General features: G+C 40.8%; 1 protein-coding gene across 2 annotated transcripts in view; it reads right to left on the bottom strand.

Moving 5' to 3' along the window:
• dek (DEK proto-oncogene) overlaps positions 1-2,831 on the bottom strand; it is a 32,759-nt gene extending 29,928 nt beyond the window's left edge. The window contains exon 1 of one of the 2 annotated variants that reach the window (XR_001170957.3): positions 2,425-2,831. The gene's annotated coding sequence lies outside the window, so the exon portion shown is untranslated. The remainder of the gene's footprint in view (positions 1-2,424) is intronic. The other variant, NM_001007865.1, reaches the window with a different exon arrangement.
• Positions 2,832-20,935: the final 18,104 nt, after the last annotated feature.

Genomic DNA, 20,935 nt, shown 5'->3' on the forward strand with positions numbered 1-20,935 from the left:
AATAATACTGTATGTAGTATCTTGCAAACACCTGTCTTACTGTACTGGTAATCTGACAAATAGATAACTAGTCACAGACACACTGCCTTTTAAAATCTGGTTCAATTTCCATGGAAGGGGACTAAAAACATAAATCCTGCCCACAAGTTCTTAAGCTGGCATTACACAGCCAAATCTGCTCAGTAGGCAAGGTTGCTAAACAAGCGATCTGGGCCCAGTTTAGCCACCCACAATCATACAGCGAGGGCCTATGTAGGCCTGTTGCAAGAGGACTGCATTAACACACCATAGCAGTCCTAGCTCAAAGGGATTTTAAAATTTGCCTGATAGATATCTGGCAAACTCGGTCTGAAGGAGTTGAATTGGCATATTAAATCTACCCATGTCTGGCCAGCTTAAGTCCTGCCAAGTGCTGCTTATTGTTTGAAAATGCATTTTTTAGAGATAAGAATTTTTCACGTAACTGGACAGGCCCCCTTGCATGAGATTCCCAGTTTAAAATGTTTTACTCCCCTCCCACAGAACTATTAAAAATAAGTTTAAAACCATGGTTTGTCATCACCCTAAAGATAATGTGGCATCTGTCATCACTCTTGAAATATCCAATATCTATCTGCAGCATACAAAATGTATTGGCTACAAGCAGTTAGGAAATGTCACCTGTCTCTAAGTGTATATGCAAAACAGGGGGATGGGGATTGTAATAATCTGAACTAATAAAAAGATATAAATGGTCACATTGCAACTACATGGAAAGTTACAAAACTGTTGGCAAGGTACAAAAACTGTAAAAAAAAAAATGTATTTGTAAATAATAATCACAGATGTAAAGACCATCATATCCAATATGTAAAGGTGCTTTATATATTTCAAGAGCGATGACAGATGACATTACCTTTAAGGTAACAGCAGATAAGGTGATTTTGAACTTTTTTCAATAGCTCTGTTGGGGGGAGGGGAGTAAAGCACTCCAACTGAGAATCTTCCTGTCAAGTGACAATTTCTTACCTCAGGGCTGCATTTTCAAATAAGTGCCTGTCACTTGAGATGACTTAAGCTGGCCATACAGAGGCAGATTTAAGATGCGGATTCACCTCTTTCAGACTGAATCTACATCTATCAGGCAGGTTTGAAAAAGCCACTGATCAAGAACTGCTTTGGTGTATTGATGTGGTCCTTTCCCAACAGGCCTGCACAGGCCCCACAGTATAATCACAAGTGGCTAAATTGGGCACAGATCCACTTGTTTGCCGATCTTACTGCCAAGCAGATCTATCTGTGTATGGCCAGCTTACGAGCTTGCAGACCCCCCCCCCCCATGGGAAGGTAAATTTGTGTTCTTGGTCCCCTACCATGGAGTTATGAGTAAAATGCTCAGGCTACAAACTACTTGAAATTCATGCTAAACGGCAAATCTCGCTACTGCGGGCAACGAATCCCTGAAAAAAACCATAGCATAATATTAAGATTAAGCCACATTGCTGCAAGTGATGATTACCTGCAGTAACTGCAATGTTAGGCTATGACAAGGCGTTTTTGGGAATGTTTTAGCCCACGGTTAGGCTGATTACTTACTATGCGCCACTGCCCTCCAATATGAGCTTTTTAGGTGTATCTAAGACAACAAATGTGCCAGTTCTGTAGATGTAGATAATAATACATTCTACTTGCATCTTAAATGCACTTTTAAACATAACTAAAAGCAACTTATAAAATATATACACTAAATCATAGCCTCCAATCAAAGGAACGGATGTTTCTTAGGGGTCATCAACTTGCAGCAGGTGGTGAACTAGAAGGCCCAGTGCCACACTTAGCCAAAAAGGTTCCCGAATATCATAGTGACAGCAATGTAACTAGGAGGCAGAGAGCAGGGGAGTGACTCCTGTGTATTATTAAAATAACAACCAAGATGAGCCAGAGGATGGATACATGTGATACTAGATCTGGAGTAAAACAAACACTAACCCAGTTTCTTAACAGTAAATAAAAACAACAACTGGAAAGACATACAAATATAAACACATTTTCCCTTCATAACTATGAGCCAAAGATGACAGAGCCCCCCCCCCCCCCTCCTCCATTAAAATGATGCAAAGTGCCAGTGACAAAGCCCCAGGACACAGTGACAATAGTGCCAGTGTGAGGTTAGGGGTACAGATGTGCGTTCTGCTCAGAGCTGACAATGGAACCTGCAGTTGTACTTTACCAATCGCTACAGGTTGGGCACCCCGGCGGGGCAAAAGAAGTCAGAGATGGGCTCCAGACATTCCGAAGTTCCTCACTTAAATATCTACTGACTAAAAGAACTGGCAAAGAAGATGTTAGTATTGTAGGTACAAATAGCGCCAGTGCCATACTCCGCTATGGGATTCGGTTACGCAATGGGCATCCAAGCCAGGACAGTTCTAGGCGGGTACTCACTCTCTGGGCGGCCCGGGATGCGCAGAGTGATGTCGAGCTGCCCGGGGAAGCGGAGACAAGGCGCTGTTATATTAACGCAGTCAGGCTGACAGGAGAGAGGCGGTAGGAGGCCAGAGGTCCCCCTGGCAAACGTAAAACGACGGCAGAGGGAAGGACGACAGGCCCTGCACAATATTAGTTTTATTTAAAATGGCGGTCCTACAGCGAAGCGGGAAAGCAAACAACCAACCACGGGTGAGAGGAGGAGTTGTGCCCGTGAAGGAGGGGGCAGTGACACTGGGGAGAAGGACAAGAGGCGGGAACAATGACAATCAGCGGTGGCCCGCCAGAGACCAGAGGATTATCGGTGTCCTCCAGCTGTTGGTTGAACTACAATTCCCAGACGCCCGTGGCGCAGACAAAACGCTAGATACGAGCTGGGGGGGGGGTTTCTATGGCGTAGCTCTAGTTTCCATATAATAATGGGTGACAAGCATGGGAGGTCTTGGTCCCTGGGTTCTGTATTACTCTGGCAGGAGACGCGCCGTCCGGTTTCTGAAGAAAAAAATATTTTTGGTGAAAGTGGTAGCCCCCCCCCGGAGGATTGTGCGTCTTTACCTTTACTGTCCCATAGAGTGTCTCTTCACACTGGCGATGTACACACTAACTGTGACTTAGCTAAAACTTAAAGGACCAATTTACACGAAAAAATGTAGCGTATGTTAAAGTGCTAGGGTTTGCCACAAACCTACTTTTTGCCTATTGTTTTGAACGAAAAAAAAACATTTTTGTTATTTTTGTGGGTAAATATGCCCAATAGGGATATTACAATCCTGAAACCTGTCATTTTGTAGAGGAATTATGGCTTGTTTGTTCATATAGTGCAATGTGCATTTAAATGCAAATCCCCATTTATTTTATCAGAAATCCTAAATAATTATGGATAACTTGGTGCAAGTTGCAGTGCATATAATTTCCTTGGCATTTATGTTGGACTGGTGGTTACTAACTGCATTTGGCCTGATTCAGTCACTTGCCACAAGTTTTAGCTGTCGATAGGTTTCGGCTTTTGACCCAGACACCCCTTCCTAAAACCGGGCTGTCCTGGTCAAAATTGCCTGCCTGGTTTTCCAATTTTACAAAGTGGCAACCCTATCTGTGATGCAACCTGCTATGGAAACCCTGGAATTGCCAGCAGGTTCAGGGTGCTTGTTATTCTAGGGTTTTTCTTGCATCCACACGTGCTTGTATATAATTTATCAGAGCAGGCTGAAGGGGCACATTGGCACTTCTCACAAGTATGGGTGCAAGTACCTTTATTATATAGATGAACCCACATGCACACCCAGACCTCTGTAGTTGATTATACCTGGTTCATAGTATATTAGGGGGGCAGTGCATTTTAATCATAAAATAAACAGTTCTGGCACATAATTAGCATCAATGCACAATCAATTTTGTGTTTAAACTAGATCTTTGCACTTGCCCTTGTAAATGAGCCTTGAGTGGTAGGATGTGTGTAAATGAAGAGTGTTATCACTACTGAAGGATACTCATCCTGAAAGTCATATATTCAGGGGTGTTCCTGGGGTGCTTGCCACTCTGAGGTGGCCTTTCTGATGCTGCTCTCCCTCGCATGCAACGCTTACCTTTCAGAGTGTGCAGAAGGGCGAGGGGGGGCTGCATTGCTAGTGCAGAGAGCACAACACACTTTCTGCACTAGTACAGCCTAAATTCCTATTTAAAAAATTTAGTCTCTTGGCATCTTTTTTCTGCCCCTGGTAACTTGCAGGCTGCTGCTGCCTGAGGTTAGTTTCTGAACTCGCCTCTTGGGAGCAGTGCGCTCTGCATATATTGGCACCCTTTTCACAGTTACTCAAATCCTGGACTGAGTTCTGGAAACCTTCCCTCTTAAAGGGATTGTCATGGTTTTTATGGTGTACTTTTTATTTCTAAAAAACACTGTTTAAATAGCAAATTGACTTCTGATATCTACTGGGAGCTGCTATCTTGCTACCTTCCCATTGCTGCTGGGGGGGTGATATCAGTCCAACTTGCAACTTAGCGGTAAAGTGTGACTGAAGTTTATCAGAACATTAATCACATTTATTCAGCACCCTGTGAAATGAAGAATAAGGCCTGCCCCATGTGAAATTTCAAAATTAAATACAAAAAAATCAGTTTGCACTATTAACTGATGTGTTTTGAACAAAACATGTTAACGGAACATATTTCTTTAACTCTTTATGTATTCAGCTGGTTGAGCTTTTACACACAGTGGTTTACTTTGGAGTGCCAGTGCATACACAAAGTAAACGGTATCACCGTTACACCACTATTGTTACGTTTCAAATAAAAAATTTCACCCTATAATTTTGGCTAACATAGTACATACCCTTTACCTGGAACCCAGTCACTAATTGGGCCAGAACCAAGGAAAAAGCAGATATCAGACATGCTGGTAAAGTCCAATACAAGGTATCCAAAGGGTTAAAAGTCTCTTAGTTGAGATTCAGACACAGGTCAGTGCAGGCAGCAATCAGTAGTCAAAATCAGGCAGGAGAGTCAGGAACCAGAAGATCAATCAATACAAGCAATTTAGAGCACACCAAAGAACTCACAAGGGTGAGTCTTCTGTTATTTTGAACCGTACCAATGCTCCAGAAGATCACTGCAGTTGTCGCCGATGTTCCAGCACAGGGGACCCATGTAGCGGCAATGGGCCACAATCTTGGTTGAGTTTTGAGAAGGGAGTGCAAGCTGGCGCTTGTGATAGTAGCCCCTTCCCAGGGGGGGCAACAGGGCCACCATGACCAAGTTTCTAGGGAAACTAAAATTCTTTTCTAGTGAGGAACATGGATATCAGTGTGTTTTGCGGGTAATAAGAGTAGCCAGATCAATTGTAAAGCTTTCTTGAGAGCTACTATAGACAACCACCTAATGTCCCAGACAGAGTGTTGTAGAGACCAAAGATATATACTTATAATGCCCATTTCTGGTGTTAAAGGCTGTCTTTCACGTATCTCTCTCCTAAATTCAGTTCAGGTTGTAAGCCCCACGGAGGTCAAGCTGGCCATACATGGTAAGAGGTTGCCAAGCAAGTGGATCTTCTTCTGATATGCCCACCTACGGGTGGGCGATATCGGGCTAATCCCTAGGGCCAAACAATCAAATTAAACCAGCGGGTATTGGAGTCATCGGTTCGGGGAAGGCATCAACAAGCTGATGTGGTCCCTGATCTGACAAAAAAATCAAACCTGCCAATTTAGATCAGCCCGATTTCAGGCCAGATGTCGGTCAGGTAGGCCCGCCGTTCTTGCCCATACACGAGAAGATATCTGTCGAATTGGTCTAAAGGCCCGATATCAGCAGCTAAAATTGGCCAGTGTATGGCCAACTTTACTCAGACAGTTTAGGGATGAGGGACAAGTGATAACGGTTCTTAGGGAGTAATAGACATTGGCCAGCGTATGGCCACCTTTACTCAGTTGGTCAGTTTAGAGATGAGGGACAAGGGATAACGGTTCTTGTGGAGTTATAGACATAATATAATCTACTACAGGGTTGGACATCTCCATTTTTTTTCTTTTCTTCTACAAAGAAGAAACCTGAAATCGATGGGAACGTTGTAGGGATGATGAGGTGGAAGAGTTTCAGCAGGCTTTTTATTGAAAACATCAGCAAAGTCCTTACAGGCATCCAGAAAGGTCTGAAGATCCATTGAACCAAAAGAAAGGCTACAAGTAAAGGTGGCCATACACGATGTCGCCAAGCGAGCGGATCTTCACTCGATATCCCCACCTATGGGTGGGCGATATCGGGGAGAATTTAGGTAAAAAAAAAAATAATCCGATCGTTTGGCCCTGGGGCCAAACGATCGGATTATGTGGGCAGCAATGGGGCAGTCGGTTCGGGGACCGCATCAACGAGCCGATGCGGTCCCCGATCCGACCGGATTTTCTAACCTGGCCGATCGAGATCTGGCCAATTTCAGGCCAGATATCGGTTGGCCAGGCCGCTCTGCTCTCCTGGTCCAAGGGACCGATATCGGCAGCTATAGTCGGCCCGTGTATGGGGACCTTTATAAGGGAAGACAAACAGTTTTGAAAACAATAAAAACTCCAGCAGGTAAATTGATTAGAAGTCCAGTCAATAGTGGGGTTATTCAACAGAGCCATTGTAAAACCAGGACCACTGGAATAAGACAATAATGAGGAAGGACATTTTCTCTTTGTGCAAGGCCCCCATGGTCAGGGATAATTCCTCTGTTGTTTCTGTAAAGTTTTCCTGCTTTAATAGACAGTAGAGGCATAAACCTGTAGTATGTCTCCCTATTATTTCTTAAGAGAGATACATTCTCCCAACCTGCATAAGTCTTGGAGGAGTGGAAGACATCTGTGGAGCATGAGTCTGAATCAAGGGTTCCATAATTGTCTAGAAGGTTTTCTGCCACATTTGTTCTCTACCTGTTGCTCTCTCAGGCTAGTGTCAACCTTGATGCTGACGGCAAACAATTTCTATAATCGATCAAATTGATGTTGGGACACAAGTTCATCTTTCAACTTTTCAGACATCCCCTACCAGTAGGTTACTACCAAGGCTTCATTATTCCAGACTGTCTTAGAAGCCAGGGTCTAAAACTCAATTGCATATTGGCTAGCATTGCAATTCCCCTGATGTATCTGCATTAGTGTTAGGAAGCTGCAGTTACATGACCAGATGCATCAAAGAAGTTCAGAAAGTCTAACATAATTTATTGGGGGAATTCTTCCAGAGAGGGGAAGCTTATTCCAAAGCTATGCCTTTTAACATGGAGATGACAAATCTCACCTTAGCTTGTTTAGACATGTAGTGGGAAGGTTGAAGCTCAAATTATAGTCACTGGTTCACAGTCCCTGCAAACCTTAGGATCCCCACTGTAATGTGGAGGTGACAGAGTACAGGGTTCTTTGGAGGTGGTTACAACAGGTGGTAAAATAGCTGGGGCAGGGGGCTTCCAGATATCAGAAGCAGTATGCAGATGAGTGAGTAGTACCTCACGAACTTGTCCTATAAATGCATGTTGAGCTTTATGGGCCTCCATGTGTGACACCATGCTACGCAAAGTCTTTCAAATTCAAACAGGTCTTCTCTGTAGGGTCAGTGGCCCAATAGTCAAAGGCATAGGCCATTGCAGGCAGCAATTCTATTTTGAATTTGTAGTTAAACCATAGCGTAATGATGTCAGGCACAGGAGACCCACTTGGCAGCCATAGGCACCGCCTTTTTGAATGCACCACCAAAGGGGAAGAGAGCACAAAAAGCCAAAACTGGCAGCAAAAAAGCCAGGTTTTTAATTTTACTGTGCATGTGGAACTGGCCCCAAGAGAAGATTTAAAAAGCGAAAGACTATTATGGTGTTACTCTCAGTCCAAAAAAAGCTGTGGTGTGCTTAATGGTATTTAAAGGAGAATGCAAGTCAAAATTTAAAGCATACTGCCCAATAGTCCTCCTATTGTTTAGTAAAAATGCCACACTTTTGGCTCGCCTAATCAAAAATTTACTCAGTCACACTTACTTCACATTTTCTAGAACAGGCAGCCATCTCTAAAAAGGTATTCTCCCTTCCTTTCCCTCCTTGCTTCATACTGCACATGTATTTCATTCCCTCCTCCCCTCCCCTCTGCCAGAAACGCTTCTGATTGGCTGGTGGGCATGTGTAGCTCAGAACAGGAGACAGGATCAAGTTACACACATGCTCAGAGAATAGGAAGGCTGCCGCTGGCACCTACAGGAAGGACAGAGAGATTTCAGTGATGTCACTGTAGTCTTCACACTGCTGTAGGCTGCCAGCACCATATCTCAGAGAAGCAAGCAGGGATCTGGGAATTTAGATATGCAGTAAGTACTTAAAAAGAATGCCTTTAGACTTACTTTTAAGTTATATTAACCTTTCATTGTCCTTTAAGCTTCAGTGACAAAATCCTTTTGCATATGTCTACTAGATGTTGAAAATGTTACAATGAAAATCTATCTTTACAATGTTAACATTGACAAAAGGGTGCATCTTTGCTGCAACCACATCCATAATACCCATACCAGTGCTTTTCAATGTGGTTAACTTTAATTTGGTTGTAAATTGCAGGGACCATGTGAATGGGCTGTTACTGCAGAGTAGGCAAAATAGAGCAACCCCGAAGAATCTGATTAACATGGCAGCGTACACTTTCACACAAGAATAGCTTCATGTCCTGGTGATTTCTCTTTCAGGCATTTGTCATAAAGGCTGCAGGAGAATGATTATGGACATGAACATTTGCGCTATTAAACTTGCTGCAGGGAAAATGCTCAAAATCTTTCAGTTTTGTTGTTGATCTTAGAAAAGAACAGCATAAGCTCATTATTTTATTTAGGGTTCTCCCTAAGGTTTTTTGTTGTTTTTTTTTGACATACAAATAAGACAACACTAATTGATGTTGGGAACATTTAACAGACAAAGGGGAAAAAAATCTGCTGTGGTACATACAGCTGCTGCCACTGTATTCCCCAGTTAATTCAGATGTGGCTCAGAATCAGATGTTTCCAACCCTTGGGAATGATACTCTGCCTGCTGCTATTCATTCTGTTTATGTTTTATACTGCTAACTTCATATTAGACTGCTGTGCATTAGTGGCAAAAATGATAAAATGGGGAGAAAATACAACAAAATATAAGGTAAAATTATAATTGGACATAAAGTTTTGTATTTCTATGGTGTAAATAGAAATATATTCATTACACAACTTGCAATTTCTTTTTTATCTTTTTTTACTACAGGTATGGGATCCCTTATCTGGAAATACGTTATCCAGAAATCCCAAATATCCCAAATTACGAGAAGGTCATCTCCCATAGACTCCATTTTAATCAAATAATTCAGATTTTTAAGAATGATTTGCTTTTTCTCTATAATAATAAAACAGAACCTTGTACTTGATCTCAACTAAGAGAGAATTAATCGTTATTAGAGGCAAAATAATCCTATTGGGTTTATTTAATGTTTAAATTATTTTTTAGTAGACTTAAGGTATGGAAATCCAAATTACAAAAAAAGACCCATTATCCGGAAAACCCCATGTCCTAAGCATTCTAGATAACAGCAGTCCCCTAGTGACCCTGGTGTTAATACTGTAAGAATGGCAGCAGGCTGAATTTCCCCATTAAAATTAATAGTTAAAAGCTGATCAGTAGGTAAAACCTGAGCTGTTCATAGCTCTGCCCACTTTTGGGCATCCAACAATCATCATATTTTCATTCAAGCTGACCCCATGAGTATGTGATTCAAGTTTGGAGAGTGTAGCCTCAAAGCTGTAAGATTGGCAGCAGTTTCAATTTCCCCATGAAAGTCAATGGGTGAAATTTGATTGGCTGTTGTTGGCCCCTCCCACTTTGGGGTCATCCAACAAATGTCAATTTTTCATTCAGGGTGACCCCATTATTATGTTATTCAAATTTGGGGGGTGTAGCTTCCAATCTTCCTTGTCAAATTCAATGGAAAAATTGGGGTGTTCGGACGGGGGGGCCAGATCGCTTAGAAAAGCACAAGCAACCTGCTCCGCTATAGGGCGAAGAAGTGTGGAGAGTTTGGGTGTTGTACCCCTAAAACTGTAGGAGGAGTAGCGTTTACAAAATGGGGGGCGCTAAGAAGAAAAAGCAGAAGGGTTTTTCAACCCAACATAAATATGAATATTGGTGCTTATGGACCACTTGCCATGTTGCACTGCTACTTATTATTTCCATTTAGACTGCGTAACAACCTGACTACATAAAGTGCTGTTAAGAGGATGACATTTAAGCATGTTAATGGAATTAATATGAATTACTAGAAGTTGATACAGTATCATTTTTCTGGGAATTTCTTTTTTCAAAACATGGGTATTTGGTATTGGTTGGCAATACTAATGTGGATAAATGTAGGGCACCTGGGATGTAAAAATATGCAAGTCACTTATACCCTTAATGGGACTGCACTAGGCAAATCCATAATGGAGAAGGAACTTGGAGTCCTTGTAGATAATAAACTTGGCTGTAGCAAGCAATGCCAGGCAGCAGCTGCTAGGGCAAACAAGTTTTTTTGAGCTATATTAAAAGGGGCATAGATTCACGGGAGGAGGGGGTTATTCTTCCCCTTTACAGAGCGCTGGTAAGGCCCCATCTAGAATATGCCATTCAGTTTTGGTCTCCAGTGCTCAAACGGGACATTATTGAATTAGAGAGGGTCCAGAGAAGGGCAACTAAGTGGGTAAAGGGTATGGAAAGTCTCAGTTATGAAGAAAGACTGGCCAAGTTAGGTTTGTTTATACTGGAAAAGAAGCACTTAAGAGGTGATATGATAACTATGTATAAATATATAAAGGGATCATATAATAACCTCTCTAATGCTTTATTAACCAGTAGGTCCTTCCAACTAACACAAGGACACCCACTCTGTTTAGAAGAAATGAGGTTCTGTTTAAATATTTAGAAAGAATTTTTTACTGTGAAGTTGTCGAATTTCCTTCCTGAACCAGTCGTACTGGCTGATACATTAGATAGCTTCCAGAAGGGGTTGGATTGCTTTTTATCAGGTGAGGGAATACAGGGTTATGGGAGAAATCTCTTAGTACAAGTTGTTCCAGGGACTGGTCCGATTGCCATCTTGGAGTCAGGAAGGAATTTTTTCCCCCTCTGTGGCAAATTAGAGAGGCCTTGAAAGGAAACTTCCGTGATTTCGGGGAAATCACGCCGCCATGTATGCCATCCCACTGGCATTTCGGGGAGATTAGTCGCCCGCGACAAGGGAGATTTGTCGTGGGCGACTAATCTCCCTGTGTTCCAGAGCCCTAAAGGGGATGTAAAGTCAGAAATCATAATTCGTGTGTGTTATTTAGACCAAATGAAATAAATTTGCAATATAAACCCATTGAAAATTATCTACTGTTTTTTAATTAGAAGCCTTTGTATTTTGCAACCTTTGCTGTTTCCCTGAAATGAGCTCTGATCACGGCTCCTGGAGACCTACAGTGCCAGTGGCCGCCCTGATGTGAAAAAAGCAGGGGACTGCTGTATACCATACTTGAAAATAAAATCAGGGACTGGCCTATACCAGCCTTGAAAAAAGCACAGGCGTTTGCATACTGGAGCATCATTGGTCAGGCATTGATAAGGAAGTGAAACATGAGCATGAGGTGCGAAACACGCCCACTTCTATAATTCTGCTGAAAACACTGAGGAATTGTTGTGAAACCACTGGGGTAAGAATGTGTATGTGGCATTGTATATTACTGACAACCCCCCTCCTCTGTTTAAAGGTGTTTTTTCCAGTCTGGCATAAATGGCCTCTTTCACACAGCTTTCAAACCATCTATCTTCTTCCAAAATATGCACATTGCCACCCTCAAAGCAGTGTCCTTTTTCTTTGAAATGTAGATAGAATGCTGAGTCTTGTCCCAAGGACTCAATTGATCAGTTTTTGCTGTTTAATTTCCGACCACCCTCTGAAACATAAACAGGGGTTTATAACTACTCTACATTATTGGGCTAAAAACTGTGGCAACCAATGCAGAGGCTAAGGGCTCTGGCACACGAGGAGATTTGTCGCCGGCGATTTTTAAAAGAGAGATTTGGCGACAAGACGAGCGACAAGATGCCAATGCTAAACCAATGGAAATCGCCAGCGTCAAAACATACAAGGCTGCTTCAAGTCGCCTGCTGTTTCAAATCGCACACAGACCCTTTTCTGAGCGACTTGAGTAAACATGTGGGAGGGGTAACTGTTGAGTGGTACCATGGGTAGCAGATCGCCTGGAGCTAAACTCGCATGAAATCTCTTTGTGTGTATTGTCATGGCGACTTGTCGCCAAAGCGCCGGGGGAAAAAACGCAGGCGACAAATCTCCTTGTGTGCCAGAGCCCTAAAGAGAAGGAATACAAACATCTGAAAGGAGCTTTAAAACTTGTGGGTACCCAGACCCAAACCGGGCCTTTATCAAAACAAAATCAATATCCTATATCCAATATCCTTGCCAGCGGGGAAGCCCACTGCTAAACTCATAGCTTTCAACGCGCACGTGGTTCCTAGAGCGCACATTGGATATGTGCAGCTTTTTATTATGATGCGCTGCACAATGTCATCCTGCTGCAAAATTAAAATATTTAAAGGGCCTTTGTGCTTTTTTTCATTTGCCCACGGTGGTCTATCCTGTATAGTTCCTGGGTGTGCTTCCTGTCTGACATTGTTCCTGACCCTTTGCCTGTTCTTTGACAATTGCTGCTTCCCTGCCTGTACTGACCTATTGCCTGTTACTGACCACGCTTCTGGATTCCGATTCTGTGCTTTAAAAACTTTAAAAGTTTGGTTATTCACTTTGATCTGCTTACCCAACTACGCTCTGCTCTTCCCCATTACTCCTGCAATACGCACTGATTCCCTTGCCTGCCCAGAACTTCTGCCTTGGTTCTCTCACTGGCAGCATCCGAGTAGCAATGTAAAAGGTGGCTGTTATAGGCAAAAGCGCGAGCTCTGCCTGGGACCTTGGCATTAGTTCTGGGTTTTATGGATACCAAGCGTGACACTGTGTAGCTGCGCCAACACTGTACCTGTCAGTGAATAGGAGTAGATCCACCACTCTCCACCTGCGTAAAACAACCAGCAGGAGAGAAGCAGACCATATACCCAATGTATCCTTGCCCTTATTAAGCAATCTCTTTTGGTGTTCCGTGCTTATGGGAATTTGCTACTGGTGACTAAGGGCATTTTCTTGTGGCTTGCTCTAAGAGGAACTGACCAATCAAAATGCTGCATGTCATTAACTACAGGTATAGGACCCCTCATCCAGAATGCTTGGCTTACCTGAAGTCTACTAAAAAATAATTTAAGCATTAAATAAACTCAATAAGATTTTTTTTTGCCTGTAATAAGTATTCAGTACTTCTTAGTTAAGATCAAGTACAAGGTACTGTTTTATCATTACAGAGAAAAAGGATTATATTATTACATTATATGATTAAAATTGAGTCCATGGTAGATGGCCTTCCAGTAATTCGGAGCTTTCTGAATAATGATTCTCCATCTACTTCCTGGCAACAAACTTCGATGAAAAGGGTGTCTCATTAAAAAGACAGCAAACACCCATTTTCAAAAATAGGGCTTGTGCTAAAACATGCTCTTAGCACATTGTTTCAGTTGAGAAATATTTATGTGTTTGTTATTTCTGACAGTAAACAAGAAAATGAAACCGGTTTTTCTTTAGTTCTTCCTGTTAAAACATGTTATTCAATATAAAATCTTTGCACTTCTCTATAGTTATGCTTCACATTGCTGCCTGCCTCCTCTCCAGCCTCTTCCAATCTGTCAGAATTTGTATAACATTGCTAGCATCCTTGGCCTTAGTAACAGAATTGCGCAGTTTCATGCATACCCTCTTCAATGAGCAATTCACTGCCACTAGTGAGTGAAGACCATGACACCTTCAGGCCATGGGAGGTCACACAAATTATTAGCTTTATTTCATGGCATGGAAATATCAAACTACCCCAGACTGGGGAAATGCCAAAAGATAATGCTGTAAGTGCATTTTACACTTAATTGTGAAATACCCTTCAAAACAGATAGCTAGCTAGATAGATAGAGTGCTTAGTGATATCATCAGTTATAATCTAAGCTTAGTGATGTAATTTCTTTCACATGATGGTAATAACATGACATTAAACTTGTATATTGTAATGTATGTATGTATGTATATCTTTATTTAATTGCGCTGTACAGTAGAATACATTAATACAAACGGGATTATTAAGATAATAATAAATACAAAGTATAACAATAAATACAGATAGATACAAGATAAATACAGTTGCAATAAGTTAAGAGTCAAAGACACAAGAGGATGGAGGTCCCTGCCCCATAAAGCTCATAAATAAAGTACCCTCTCTTGTAAAATGTGAAGATATTAGAAGTCACCTCAGAGTTCCATGACCTGTATATGTAACGGTGACTTATACTAAGGTTTATTTCACTCAACATCTTCTTCCTTTACAGAAACCTTTGTTGGGAGATCTCAACTAAAACACTACATATCTTTCAAGTAAGAATTCCAGCATTAATCAGCTATAGCCTATTAGTCAAAATGAACTGATTTCGAATTTGCGTATTAAACATATATATATATATATATATATATATATATATACATACATTAAATTAAAAAATTCAAAGGAACAAACAAAAGGGCTGGACGGTTTAATTAACAGATAACGAATTCAGGCAAATTTGGTATAGCAGTGGTAGACTGGTCTAATTAATTCCTGAAAATAGTCACTAGAGGGCCTATTCTGCTAAAGCAACTCACACTAAACCTGGCTTTAATTTACATCCAGCCTTATGTTTCTTCTGCCACAATTTTATGTGCTAATTTTAGAAGGAAAAGGAAACGAATGACATGAAAAGATTGATGATACTTTCTTTCACAGTACATGTATGTAGTTTCCATGTTGCATAATTTTACTAGAAGACAATATAATTAATTAAAGCCTGTGTGAGTGCTCCAACAAAATGTAAGCAAATTAATTTTGGTCAGCTCTAGTCTGCAAGTGCAACAGTGGTAAGGTACACATCTAAATAATTTAGTAATGTTGAATGTTGAACCTCTAAATTCTTTGTGTCAGACATGGATACAGTCTTTAAGTTGTTCAAAGGAACAGAATGTCCATTATTAAAAAGCTAAGCTAAGCTGAGTAATACAATTGTTAGGTCTAGGTTTGGTTTTTTTTACAGTTACTTCCTGTGGAAGCATGGAGAAGAGTAGAAATAAATGTTTGTTATCTTTACTTTTTTCTCATGGTAAGTATACAGGATACAGTGTTGGATGATGGGTTCTAGAAACTTGCAATATGGGATGAGCAGGGGCATAAATTCAAAGACAAAATATAATAAATTATGTTGCCGTCTCCTTTAATTCGGGTGAATACCGAACCAAATCCGAATTAGCATTAGATCCGGAAGGGTTAAAAAAAATTTACCCCTAACAATTAACCCTTCCGAATGCTAATTAGCATATGCCAATTTATGCTAATTAGGATTTGGTTCGGCCAGGACCGTGGATTCGGCCGAAACTGAACCCTGCCAAAAAAGGCTGAATCCTGGCCGAATACGAACCAAATCCTGGATTTGGTGCATCCCTACTAAATAATAAAAACCATAGATTTTTGTGATTACAATAATAGGCAAAAGGTATTGTCAGCACAAGCACTATTCATTTTACTCATATTAAAAAGGCGATATGCAGGCCATTGGCACACTATGTCCATGCTCTGCTTTTTTTCATCTTTTATGATTTTGGGCTCATTGTAGCTGTTCACAGGCCAATGAAGTGCCAGTAGCGGCACAAAGGAGCGGATGCACATAGTGTGCTCTTAACCTAGTAGTCATGGAACTGTAGCAGGGGGCTTGTTGCATTAATATTTTTATGTATGTGTCACCAGGCCTGGACTAGGATTCAAAATAGGCCCCAGCATTTCAAGTACCCAGAGGTCCAAACAGCTCCCCATCAGACAATAAATAGTGACTGCCTGTGGCATCTTTCATCAGCCCCTCTGGTATTTGCGAGAATCCAAAGATCTGGGCCTTTCTGTAACCTTGATATGAGGCGACTGAGCAAATGTTAGCCTGCAAAAATTATCTTCAACCCCATAAAAGGGCAACTGTAGGGTCTACCTATGTGTGTCTTGGGGCTAAATAGTCAAACCCTAAACCAGTGAACTAGGGCTTACTATAATTTTTATATAAAGGCACCTGAATTAGCTGTGAGCCAGTGCTTCTGCACTCACTGGCATACATCAGTCTGCGTACAACATTTCCTATTTCTCCATTAATTACAGGATGTTCAAGGCTTTTTTTTACATTTCCTTTGGTTTCAAAGCACCTGTGTTTAACCAGCTTTCCTACCAACAAGCATATGTGTTTGCTTTGTTTTGTTGATGACACACCAATCAGCGTAGTTGCACCATTAATCTTAAGCTTAGTGCTATTTGTCCTGTTCTTCCAGTTTGGTGCTACCTGGAACATTAAACAAGAAAAGCATTTCAATTTGACTTACATAATGTGTGTTATTTATCACTATATTCTCTGCACTTTCAAAGGCGTTGTTCACCTTCAGTGTTCAAATCTTATTAAACCACCAAAAATGCCCTTAGAATTTTCCATATAAAAAGTAAAAAGGCCACTGTAAAAGCTACTCTTTATATTCTGTCTCTCTGATCAGTTTTTTGAAGGGATGAGAGTGGCCTATTTTGAACCTGACACACTGAGAACTTCCTTTATGCTTACATTATATGTCTAGGCTTTGCCCTTACTTTTTTCCTATTGGTTGCTTGTGCACTCTAACCAGTTGCATAATTTGAAAGGTTATTGGTCAATTTCTCCCTTGCAATTGCATAGGCAAACAGACTCAGCATATGACAAATCTAACATAAAGTTATGTTAGATTTGCTGGAATCTGTCACAGGCATAGGAAGCACTGACAGGAGACACGGCCAATAGGAGTTAAGTCTGCTGCCAGTACTATGTGTGACATCATATAAGGAAGTAAAAAAAGCAATTGTAGTGTTAATATGGGTCACCCCCCCCCCCCCCAGGCACAGGGTCTGTGCAGAAGTGAAGGATCAGCAAAGGGATGATTCTTCAGCTGCACATTTTTTTTAATTATTTATATGACAAAGATTGTACTATTAATGTGAACTTTTAGATTTCTGTATAGTGACAAAAGGTACTCAGCGCTAAATGGGTCACTTTGAATGAACACTCCTTTGTGTTGTATTGAAAATTGCTTGCAGCTTCCTTAAAAAGTCCACTTCAATCAGACCTCACAACGTATCCAGAACAACCATACTGGAAGCGCATGAAAAATAAAACAATATAGAGCAAATAGTGTAATATGTTATATACAAGACATTACACCATGAGTGTAAAGTGACACATAAAAACTTTTTAAAATTGGATGGTTAGGTAAGTATGCTCACTCACCAGATTTTAACAGTTTTATGCCAAAGAGATATAACCACAGGAGATCCAACAGTTAAGGGTGAGTAAACTCCCCCTCTCCCACAATGCGATAAAAGAGAAATAAGATATATAAGGGTTGATTCACTAATGTGTGATAAAACGTGCGCTATTTATAGAATTCGTTAAAAATTTTATCGCGTCTTATTTTTCGCGTCTTAACGCGCGATTCACTAAAAGGACACTTACGTTAATTTAGACGTGATGCTGTTTGCGTTATTTAAGTCACAGTATTTGATGCGCGCGCACAAATTGTCGCCGTGTGCACGCCATATTAGCCATGCACACTATTACTTTTGGAAAACTGCTGTTCTGAAAATGACCATTTCCCTGCAAACTGGAGGCTACATCACTCTAGGGCCAACACATACTTGAATAAATCCCACTGCAAAGTCCATATTGTGTTGCCAAAAGCTCCTGAACTGTACTCTTCTATAATTACCGCCTGCCCCAAGTAGGTGTTAATTTTTGCGATATTTAGCTCGTCTAAGTGTTTGTGAATCATGCGTTAGTATTATTTCTGCGCGCTGATTAACGCAATTTGTTAAAATTAACGCATTCGGTTGCGCGCTATTTAATGCACGCGATATGCAACTCAACGCGAATCGCACAGTTTTTTTTCGCGTCAATTTTAAAGCAAAAAAGCATGCTATAACGCTTATCAACCTTTAGTGAATCAACCCTATAAAGTGTAACACAATTTATTAAAAAAATTATTAAAAAATATATAAAATCCTGTAAAATACAGACTACTCACAAACATGATAAAATGCATATCACAATCCAGGCTCAAGTTGCAATCTTAGTCCACTGTGGCTAGCTCAACGCATTTCACGTGATGTACATCACGCTTCCTCAGGAGCAAAACAAGGAAAGAATATTGTATAACCAATATCGATTTGAATATACGACCGTTACTTCACTTCCGCCTCTCAAGAGGAAGTGAACCTAGGTACTATTGCTCATGCGTGTCAACGCATTAGCCCTTTAACATGAATGGGCGTAAAAGGTGCGTGCTTTTATTCGCATATGCGTGCACTCGCCCCCTTATCCGCGTAATCGCGCGTCCCCATATCAATAGTAAATGCAATCCTGCGTATGCTTATGTGCACGCACGCCCACTAATTATCTATAGAGATTCTCCCTCTCAGTGGTGCAATTAGTGGTGCTTATGCGCTACAACTATTTGCCCATACTCTTTAAACTCACAGTAAGGATCAATGCACTCTGTGATAAATGAAAACGGGGGAATATTATGGTGTGTATTAAACACCCTGTATTTGAGCATACTTTATAATAGGAATATACAAACTAAATGTATATCAGGTACCAAATTGGTATCAATGAAAAATCATGGATACCAGAAAAACCATGATGATCTATATGATATTGTGTGCATACTTTAATACATGGATGGGGAAAGTAATAAGGTGTGCATTAAACATACTGTATATAAGCACACCTTATAGTGGAACTATACAGACAAAATATGTATAGCTATGATTTAGATTTGTGTATGTTGTACAAAGGTACAACATACACAAAGTCTATAGTCTAACAGACTATGATGATATTGATAAGCTACTGTTCTAAGTTAGACATTTATTATCTTTCTCACCCTATATTGTAATTACCTACACATATCTTAGGCCTTTTGGGGAGGGAGTTGTTATATAGCTGGTTGCTGGATCTGAGGGTTCCACAGAACAGCAGTGCATGTGCTAACTAATCGAATTCTTATCTGTGTACCTCTTAAACTGTCATTTATTTTACATTTGATTAAACCTTAGATTTGTTCATTTGAAAAAGTCTACATAGTTCTTTGATGATTTTCAGACTCAAAACCTACCCCTTGATCAGAATGTATTCTTCCAAGGCAACCACAGACAAGAATAAAATGTTTCCAAATAACCTGGACTGTGTTGAGGGCTATTTGATCATTCATGGGACCAGCTACATCAAACTTGGTAAAATGATCAATCATTACCAGTAGGTGTTTCTAACCTTTGTCAGTTTCTTCCACTATCAAGTAATCAATTCCCAGCAGTTCTAATGGAGCTCTTGTACAGATAGTCAGGATGGGAGCTAATGGTTCTGAACCACTGGCAAGACCACACTTCTGGCATACTGTTTCAGTTATACAACTTAGTTCAGGGTGATAATATATCTCTGCAATCCTTCCAATGTTTTGGTTGCACTAAAATGTCCGTGCTTGTCATGCCATTCCCTTACTATTAATTCCACCTCCCTAGTGGGAAGGACCAGTTGCCAAATGAGTCGCTGTTCTTTGGGATAGATGATTCTACTGTGCAACACTCCTGTACTCACTTTAAATCTCTTCCACTGGCCCAGAAGTTTCTTTCCAATCTTATCAGCTAGCTCTCTCACTGACTTGGTAGGAATTTGCCTATGTTTGAGAAGCTTCAATATCCACCGTATATACTCATCAATATTCTGTTTTTCAAGCCACTCCTCACTGGGTGTGTTAGCATTTACAGTCTGATTAGCGTGAGAAAGAGGAAGAGAGTTTGCCTATAGTGACTCCAAAGTATGCCTGCACAACCTCTGACTCAATGGTAGTCCTTCCATGTTGGAAGGTGGACATCTCATCAGACTCCGATTCAGTATCTAGATCATTCTGTAGTTGTTCCACTGGATACTCAGAGCATCCACATCTCCATGTGTCTTCTCAGCTCGATATCTGACTCTAAAATCATATTTAGCAAGTCTTGCTATCCATCGTTGTTCAAGCGCCCCTAACTTTGCATTATCCAAGTGAGCCAATGGATTATGGTCTGTTATAACTTTGAATTTTGCCCCTGTCAGATATTATGAGAATTTTTCTCTGACAGCCCATACTATAGGCAACAACTTTAATTTTAAGGAACTATAATTGTCAGCATTCCTCTCAGTATTTTTCAGGCCTCTGTTAGCATATGCAATTAACCTTTCCTTACTATCTTGTATTTGGGACAGTCCTTTCATACTACCATCAGTGTAGACTGTAAAAGTTTTATCAAAGTGCACATAGACCAGAATAGGAGCCTTTACCTAATGTTCTTTTAATTCTGTTGTTAACCCCATTGGAATTGAGCTGTTTCTCTCTTAGCCTTTACTGGTTGACCCCTCAATAAGGCATGCAGTGGTTCAGCAATTTGCGCAAAGTTTCTTATGAACCTACTATAATATCTGGCTAACCCATGGAAGGAGCATAACTGTTTAATACTGTTTGGTGATTTTAGCTGTAGGATGGCAGTTTTGCCTGGTCTGGTTCAACTCCAGCACTAGGGAGCTCATGGTCTTGGTAACACCATATCGAGTCTTTGAAGATATGAATTAAAAGTGGGCGCAAATACAAATATGTCATCCAAGTAGATCAGGATAGCCTCCAAATTCAGATCTTCTAAGCAGCACTCCATCAATTTTTGAAATGTTCCATTCTAGTGAATTCATATAATCCCATGGGTGTAACAAAGG

The sequence above is a fragment of the Xenopus tropicalis genome, chromosome 6 (genome assembly GCF_000004195.4).
Source record: "Xenopus tropicalis strain Nigerian chromosome 6, UCB_Xtro_10.0, whole genome shotgun sequence".
NCBI classification, from domain to species: domain Eukaryota; kingdom Metazoa; phylum Chordata; class Amphibia; order Anura; family Pipidae; genus Xenopus; species Xenopus tropicalis.